Here is a 9835-nt window from a genome sequence, read left to right as displayed (position 1 = left end):
ATAGGGGCGCGCGCCCCTCGGCGTCCCAGCCTTCTGGGGGAGGGCGCGCATGCGCCGGCCGCGGCCTCCTCCAGCGACCCTGGCATGTGCACAGGCTCCTCCCCGTCCTCTTCCTCTGTGCGGGTGGACAGCGGAGCTGCAGCATCCCCGACCCCGGCGGGACCCGAGTTCCAGCGGGGCCGGGGCCGGGGCCGCGCGCGGGCTCGGGCTCCCGTGCACACCGGCCTTAGGCCGCCTGAAGGCCGGCGGCTGAAGGGAACGACGCTCCCTGCGCCCTGGCGGCCAAGCCCGTCGCCCTGGAGCTCAGGCGGGCTACGCGCTACTTTTCAGGGTGCTCTCGCTGCTCATCCGTTGCAGCACGAGCACACGATGGCACCGCTGCCACGGCGGCTCTGGGCGGTCCGGCTACCCTGCGGGCTCTGTCTCCACCTCTACGCGAAGACCCCCTGCAAAGGGCCCGAGTTCGAAGCCCGGCCTCCCGGGGCCGCAGCTGCCACAGCCCTTCGGAAGTTTATTGAGTACGAGAGAAGGGAGGGAGAGGCTTTTCCCTGGAATGCTTCCTACCCGCTCGCACTCTGGGATCCTGGCGCCCGCGATGCTGAGCCGTGGGCCGAAGGGCTACCTCAGAACGGCCCGCTGGGCGAGTTGAGCGGGAGGACCCAGCCGCGCCGCCCCGGCACACAAAGTAGTCGCGGGCCGAGGGGGTGCCGTCATGGCCAATCAGAGCCGGGAACCCAATGAGTGGAGTGCGAACTGGCCAATCGGAGGGCCGCAAGATGAGCTTCCCGTGCCGAACTCTTCCCTGTAGCCTGGGGACCCAGATCCCCAGCTGGAGGGTGCAGGCGGGTGGCTGGGTGGAAAAACTACCCTCTCGGCACAGATCTGTTTAAGTAGATACTGTGGATCTTACCTCTTGGAAAACAGGACTGTCCTTTCCAACGCCAAGTATCAAAAGGCTCACAGAGAAGACATTAAAGGGGCCGAAGCCTGCCAAGAATGCAATCTGCCTAATAGCGCCCATAAATTCCCAAAATTTACTCTAGATCAGGAACCGTGTTTCTAAAATGCCAAGAGGACACTGCTTTCAAAAATGAAAACGAAAAAAATCCGTGCCTTCAGCAACTCCGCACCCAAAAGCGGTGACTGGGTTAAAGTCAGCCCTTGAAATAAAAAAAGTACTCTGAAGTGCCTTGGAAAAAACACACTAATTTATTGAAGGTCACGCAAAACTACTCAGGCAGGGACCAGAATTATGTTCTAGCCAAGGAGTTTCAGTCATCGTTCAAGAAATCTCTAGTCATTTATTAAATGCATGGATACTAGCTATCTTCCTTGAAACTTCCAGTTAAGCTGTGTGAAACACATTCTTTGGTTGTTGCAAACACAAACTTTAGGCTTATACCATTCTTAGATTATTAAAGGCTAAAGTTTCATCAGTCAAAAATCTGAATTATTTTCCCTTTTCTGTGAGTATGTGTATGCCATGGATGTGTTTTCCCGTAGGCTATACCCACAACCTAAAATTTGAGGAGTCAGTGGGAGAATGTTTACTTCAGTATGTAAACACAGCATTTAAAAAATATTTTAACAAGTATGTGGGACTTGAATGTTTTCAAGGGAAAAAAAGCCATTTCTAGTTAATAACACACTTTATGGTTTGTAGTACTTGATGATCTCCACATTCAAGGCTTTATGTTTGCCTCAAAGTCTCTGGTCCTTTAATCCGGCCTTTAATTTTAAATATTAAATATCTAGGAATCAAAATATTTATCTTCCCCACCTACTTCCTATCCAAATAATGATGATGATGATGATGATGATGATGATGATGATGATGATGATGATGATGATGATGATGATGATAGAGGTATTTTTCAGGAACTTAGCACATTTTTATAAGATAGCATCATATATATGAAAGCACCAAACTGGGGTACAGTCAGAAAGTAGTTCTTACACAAGTCTTCGGTGTGACAGTATACTGTTATCAAAGCTCTCCCTAGGATATGCCCAGGATGTAACTACCCTCCCAGAACTGGGAGTGTCAGCTACACAACCGATGTGTAGGAGCAAAGCTTTACACATTCAGTTCAGGGCCAGGAAAGAGTTCCTAAAAAAGTCACTTCAAACAAAAGTACTGGCCTCTTTGAATGCAGAAAAGCAGTCTTGGCTTTTTAAAAACCACAATCCTAAATCAATCGGGGTGGTGCATGCCACTAATCCCAGCACAGAGGACAGAAGTCTGGGGCAAGAAGATTGTTGTGAGTTATAACCAGCCTGAACTATCTAGTGGTTAACTGAGTCAAAAAAAAAAAAAAAATGGGGGGGAGGGCTTGTCTAACAGTACGAACCCTAGCTTCAACCTCCAATACTATAAGAGAAAAATTGTATTACTACGTTTCTTCTATTCTCTGAAAAGAGAACTCCAGAAACTCAAATCTTTGCCTTGCCCTGTTAAGCTTCTGAGAGAGCGTCCCTAAACAGTTGGGCGGGTGTTTTCTCTATAGGCTCCAGCCCCCACTCTGTGGCTGAAACTCCTCACTCTCTCTTCTCACTCCAGCTGCTCACTGGGGACTCTAATCCCCAGTTTCTGATTTGCATCAGCAGGAGATAGTAGGCCACATCATCCTCCGCTGCTGCTCCCTCACCAAATGATGTGATGGGCCTGCCTTTGCTTATCCTCAAAATCGCAGAGGGGTTCTGCCCAAGAAAAGAGTTCTTCGGAACTTTCTCCATAGCCTCTTATGCTAAGAACTAGCAGGGCCCTGCCAGCTCATCATTTCCCTGCAGTTCAGCCTGGGTCTGTTCTTAGTCATTCCCTAGAACTGTGGACTTGACGGAGAGGTGAGAAGGTGTCAACTCGATAATGGAAAATATCAAAATAAAAGTGAGGTACATGAGTGGCCATTTTATTGAGAGATTAGCTAGATCAAAGTTAATGAACTTGAATGCTATCACATTTCCTAAGTTGTGAACATTCATGTAGAAACCAGTTTGAAATTTACTACCATTTTATTAGGCCTATAATAAAAATAATAGCGAAAGTGTAACATTGCTGAGAACGGGGCCCCATGCTAAACTCTTTTCTTCCATCATTTAATTCTCAAATCAAACCTTTGAGGTGAATCCTATGGCTATAGTGGGAAAATCAGCAGGGTCTCAGGGGTACCTGAGGCTCTCAAGAGGCTCAGCGACAGCTGCTTGGCAAGCAATTTAGAAACTTTACCATCTCTACCAATGTCCACCAACTGATGTCACTCTGAAAATATTCCCTTTTTTTCTTTTAAAGATGTATTTAATTTTAGCCGGGCAGTGATGGCATGAGCCTTTAATGTCAGCACTTGGGAGGCAGAAGAGGGCAGATCTCTGTGAGTTCAAGGGCAGCCTGGTCTACAAGAGCTAGTTCCAAGACAGGCTCCAAAGCTACACAGAAACCCTGTCTCGAAAAGAAAAGAAAAGAAAAAAAAAGAAAAGAAAAGAGATGTATTTATTTTTATGTACATTGATGTTTTGCCTGCATATATATCTGTTCAAGAGTGCCAGATCCCCTGGAACTGGAGTTACAGACAGTTGTGAACTACCATGTTGGGTGCTAGGAATTGAACCCGGGTCCACTGGAAGAGCAGCCAGTGCTCTTAACTGCTGAGCCATCTCTCCAGGACCTGAAAACATTTTTAATAGCTTTTAATTTTTTTTGTTTTATAGTGGTTGCCATACGCCATTTCCTCTCTGTAGTATTCTATTTTGCAGGCAATCATATGAAGGATGATACACTCTTGTTGCCTTAGACAAGAAGATGGGAGCTTGAATAATGAATGCCACTTTTGAGCAAAGTCCTCATTCAAAAGCTAGAGCTAATCATTCCCAACAGGAGAGTAAATGAAGTGACTGATTTAAAGGCTGATGAAGCTAAACCCACTTTCTCTGACTTGCCTCCGTAGCTGACATTCCTGTCTTCATTGAGTATAAGCCGCATACACTTCATACTGTCGATTTACTTGCTATCCACTCCAGCACCCCCTATTAATAAGAGTTTCTTATTTTGCTTTTTTTGTTTTAATCTGCTAGCTTTTTAGGTAACCATTACTCGGCCTGGGTCTACTATTCCCAAACAGTAGAGAACTTCAGAGTTTACCCTCTCCTTTCAGACATTAAAAAGGTTACACCTGCCCTCAGCATCATGTTTGCGTTGAGCCAAACCATGAGACAAGTGATGGCCTCTCTATTGTCAATCATCAGTAGGAATGGCGTCATTTCTGGACACACCTATTTGCCAGTGTAAGTCCTTACAATGTTTACTACTGCTTATCCTCAAGATCTGCATCCATGGATTTTTAAATTATTATTATTGCCTTTACTGGTGTGTATGGATGTGTGTGTGTGTGTGTGTGAGAGAGAGAGAGAGAGAGAGAGAGAGAGAGAGAGAGAGAGAGAGAGAGGAGAGAGAAATTGGACTGTCTAGGCTAATGGTGCTCCCACCTAACAAAAATTTCAATACCAGACATAAGAAGGATTCTTTTGAGTTCTTGGTCAGGGCTGTCCAAGAGACTCCCAAAACATTCAGCCTACTGCTATTGTCCTTGGATGCCTTGGGGGAGAGATGAAAGGTAAGTTCCTATTGCTGAAAACACCAAGCACTTCAAAAACAGGACTCACAGGCCCCTTAGCTGGAGCTGACCTGAATATTCCCCTCCCTGAAGACTAGCTTCCATGGTACCAGAAGGCATGCAAGCTTCCAAACGGGAGAGGCAAGCACAATCCTACTCAACTAGGATGCCCGTGAACCACATCAATGACCAGAGTGGCACAATAAGGGTGCAGTACTTGGTGGTAACCAACGGCTCTCTAATTGGACTTACTACCCACTCAGTAAGAGGGAAAGCTTGCCTGGTAATGGGAACCTAGCCAACTACCCAAGGCTAATGAAGTCGTGGTTATTGCACAACCCCTAGCAGCAACCTATAAACGTCTGTCCTTGTGCCCACAGATAATTGTAGCCATCACTCCTCATCAAGGAAACTTCTCTTTGCAATAGATGGAGACCACCACAACCATCCAACATGCAGTGCAGAGTTAGGAACCCCAGTCCCAATTCATACATCCATAAAACACTCCCATACCTAAGGCTCAGGGGACATTGTGGAAGAGGAATGGAAAAGGCTGTAAGAGCCAAAGGATCAGCGAGTTTGCTATGAGATTGTGTCTCTTAGTAACATCAGAAACTACACCAACAGTGAGCTGAACAAAGATGACACCAAACAGACATGCCAAAGTGAACAAGAAAGGCCCATGAGGCTTCAACCCAACACAAAGAACTACAGGCAGCTGAGGAAATCTCAGAACGAGAGAGGTGGTCTTCCCCAGAGAAGAGCATGCCAGTTGGTTGTCTAGAGCCAAACGGCCAGTCCCGAAAATATACATGCAAATAACATTATACAAACTCAATGGGTTATATTTAGGAATATTTATGAATATGTATATATGCATGCAGTAACAACTAGTGGGAAAAAAAGAGTCCATGAATTTGAAGAAGAGTGAGGAGGGATACTTGGGAGGGTTTGAAGGAAGAAAAAGGAAAGGAGGAATATTGTAATTATAATCTCAAAAAAAATTAAATGCAAAAAGTAGTTAGAGTATTGCTCAGTCCTTCCTAGCATGTGCAAGGTACTGGGTTCAATCTCCAGCAGCATGAAGGAAGCTTAATCAAGAAGATCACATGTTCAAGGCCACCCTCAGCTCCATAGTAAGTTTGGCCTGTATAGAGGACCCTGTGTGTGATACACACACACACACACACACACACACACACACACACACACACACACAAAGAAAAATTACCATAGTTTTTAACTCAAGACAGAGAACTGGATTGAAGTAGTTTATATCCCAGTACATAGAAACCTGGGCTGGTGAGATGTCTTATTTGGAGAACTGCTGGTCATGCAAGCAGAAGGACCTGAGTTCGGATCCCCAGTGCCCAAGGTGGCGTGTACTTGTAATCCCAGCACTAAGGGAGCAGGTACTAGAAGACTCCTAGTGCTTGATAGCTGAAATAGTGAGGTCAAGATTCATTGGGAGGCCTTGCTCCAGAAAATAAAGTGGAAATAAAGCAACTGAGAAGCCAATGCTGACTCCTGGCTTACACACACACACAAACACACACACACACACACACACACACACACCTCCTTAAAACAAGTATAGTTTGAGCTGGAGAGATGGCTTAGTGGATAAGAGACTCTCTTGGGCAAGTATGAAGAGCTGAGTTCCAATCCAAAGGCCTATATTTTAAAAGAGAGTTAGGCAGGCAGCATATGTCTATAACCCCAATAGAGAGAACCAAGACAGGTTGGGTGGTCAGCCAGCCTAGCGGAAACATCAAACTTCAGATTCAGTGAGAGACCCTCTCGTGGAATAAGACGAAAAGGAGTGGAGGAAGATACCCAACGTCTTCCTCTGGCTGCTGCATGACTATGTGTGGGCACACGCCTGTGCATATATCACACCAACATACACACACATAAAACTCAAGTATAGTTGATTTAATTATATATATGACCTTGGGTAGATTATCTAATCCTACATTCAGATTTTTCTACCTGCAAAGGGGATAATAATAGTTTATAGAGCTATAAAAGAGTCAATGACTCGATATATTAAAAAGCACGGAGCATAATGCCCAACACACAGTAACAATATATACAATTACAGTCTTGTTAAACAATGTTTATCTGCAACTAATTTTGGCCACATCCTTACTAAACATTTAATTTGGACCACCGACCTGTATCTTTGCATCATATATGTAGACACTTCAGTTGTTTGTGGTATGTGGTCAACACCCACCTTCCCTATGAGGAAGCTGTCTCTTTTGTTTCTGTATTTCTATCGTGATAGCAACAGGAACAACATTCAAGTTACTGCTGGTTGCCCCTTGACCATAGTTCCCTGGGCAAGCGGTGAACACCTGTCCAAAGAGATCCAGGCATTTTGGATTTGAAACACAGGTTTCCAGCCTTGCCAGACATCAGATCTGAGAGATGTGACTGGATGTCATTTTGCACCAAGTGAAGGAAACTGTTCTTCAACAAGAGAATAAAGTTAGTGCAAGCAAGGAAGTAGAGAAGAATCCACATGGCTAGCTTGTAGATTTTTAGACTCAACTCCTCGTTTACAGTTTTTCTTGACCAGTGGCTAAATTACTGCCCTTGTGTAGGTTTGTGTCTTCCTAGAGTTTTTTATACCCTTCCAGTATGTTCTCTGTTTTACCTAATATGTTTCCACGTGGGTTTATTTTAGGTGCAGCTAATGTAATTCCATTACCATATAGAGAAGTAAAATAAAAGCAGGAAAAAATCTTTCAGTTAGCTATGTTCATTAATGACCCAGAGGACACTATCCAAGAGTGGATCTTTTATCAAATGTGAAACACATGCAAGGTAGACCTGTAGCAGAGACTTCAAATTATCTCTCTGTATTTGTTACCTCATGTTACAAACCCGCATTTCTCATGGTCCTGTTAAAACACAGCTAGAACCCTACTTTTTGCGGTCTCCTTTGCAGTGAAAGTGGCCATCTATTAAAATTATAGCTACTGAAATCTAGCCAGGTCTGATGTATGGGACTTACATTTTAAAAATTCCTAAAGAGAAAGAGAGACACCACTCTGTCCGTTTACTTCGTGCTGTTATCTAAGGGAGAGTCGTTGCCCCCAGATAGACTAATGGTGAGTTAAGAGGAGTGGGGTCCCTGACCAAAAAGGAGCACCTGTGCCGATCCTGAAGTGCTCACCCCAATATTATTCAATGTGAAAAAGAAATAAATGTGACTTCCCCTAAGCCCCTAGCATCCAGCTTTCTCTGTTACGCTACACTGAGCTTCATCCTGATATAATAGATGCAATGTCATTGTGGTTTGATAAATTATATTAAGGTGGACCATTCATATGCTACAAAAATGAAAACAAGTCAGGAAACATCCTGAAATAAATGCAGCAGAAACCAGCACATTCTATTACACTTAGGGATTAAAAACTAAAACTAAGGGCACAGCCTGAGAAGTATGGAATAGGTTCAAGGTCAAAGTGAAAAGTCCAGCCCAAATTAATAATTGACGGCAATAACATTTGCTCCAACAAGAATGAACCTCTCTAAGGTTATCAAAGTTCCAGCGTTTGTTCAGCTTTACATTCCATGAACTCTCCAGCAAGAGACCATCGAGTCAGTTGGAGAAGGCCCGATAGTGGGAGAGAAATGACAGATACTCATGAAAAGGCCACAGTGAAACCCATTGTTTTATATGTAAATTTAAAAAATAAAACAAACTAAGTAAATTTCTATTTGAAAACAGGGAATCTTTTAAGCTCATCTAAGGGAATATTAGATTCTAAGGAAAAAGACTAAATCTAACCAAACTTATAAAAGACTGAAAACCTAAAAGTCCCCCTTGAAGGCAAAGATGCTGTCTGCTCATCTTGACTAATACTACATCGCATATTTATTGGATGAGTTAATTTTCATTGCAGTATAACTTCCAGCGGAAGCAAGACTATAACCTCTGGTGAGTCAGGATCTTGTATTGTTTCCATGGAAACAAGTCCGTATAAAGTCATAATTCAGAATGTAGATTTTAATTCTATTTGGATCTTGGCTTCATCATTTAATAACTGTAATGAATTAGAAATAGTTTTTAACCTCCCTGTTTCATATATCCATATCTGTAAAATGGGAATAATTATACTCTCCACCTCATAGAGTTTTTGTGACTATTAAGGTTACTGATTGAAGGCTCTTACTCATGGAAGAAGCACACAGAATAAATGCTGGCCATTTATAGCTCTGCAAAACACTAAGCCAAAGCAAGCCTTTGTGGACATTGTTGCTATCTGATCTAAATTCCAAAGCCAAGATAACATGAAAACAGAATCTAAAAGAGCAAAAGAAATAAGTGATTGACAAGCTTTCCTGGACCAAAGGCTGAATGTCATTTCAGTTCTGGGGTAATGTTAAAACACAATTGTTGATATTTAAAACGAGGAATAAAGGTTCCCAAAACAGCACCCTGTAAACTGCTGGCATGATTTACAGGCAAACTTGTAAATCCATACAGATAGAGGGCAAGTGGGACTAACTTTAATTTATTTCAAAGCTGATCATTTAGTGTAAAGTCAACTCGTGTGGGGACAGAGCTCAATAATAAAAAAATGTGTTTAGCATACACAAGGCCCTAGTTCAATTTCTATAGCCAAAAATAATACATATTTTTTTAAAGCTGCGTTTCATATTTTGTCTCTTAGACTCACGTTAAGTGGCTAAGAAGAGCATACAATTTAGTTGATCTCTTTAAAGTACAAGGAGCCAAGAAATACCCATTTTCTTCAAAGGAGTGGGGTGTGAGAGTCTTAAAAATACAGTCATGGAAACACCGTCTTCTTGGGCTGAAACCCAAACAGATACTGACGCAATAGAGACGTGCCTCGAATGTGTCTGTCTTTCTGGTACTCCATGCTATTTCTGGTTTTCCTCTCCTCTCCATACCAATGCTGTTCTGTTCTTTCTGTTTACTATGCTGCTTTGTTTTATGTTGCTGTATTCTATTTTATTGAGACAGGATTGGACATCATTATGTAGCCCAGGAAAGCCACAGAATGCTGCTGTCTCTCTACCTCTCCGAACTGGAGCTACAGGCACGAGAAACACCATGCTCAACTTTTTACACGGTACTGGGATCCGAACTCTCATATCCAGGCTTGCACAGCTAGCTCTCTACCCAAACAGCCATCTGCTCAGGCCTGTAGAAATATGAGCAGTGGGGCTGCTCCCCAGCACCCCGCTGC

This window comes from Microtus ochrogaster, chromosome 1, assembly GCF_000317375.1.
Source record: "Microtus ochrogaster isolate Prairie Vole_2 chromosome 1, MicOch1.0, whole genome shotgun sequence".
Lineage (NCBI taxonomy): Eukaryota > Metazoa > Chordata > Mammalia > Rodentia > Cricetidae > Microtus > Microtus ochrogaster.
This window is presented reverse-complemented; position numbering follows the sequence as displayed.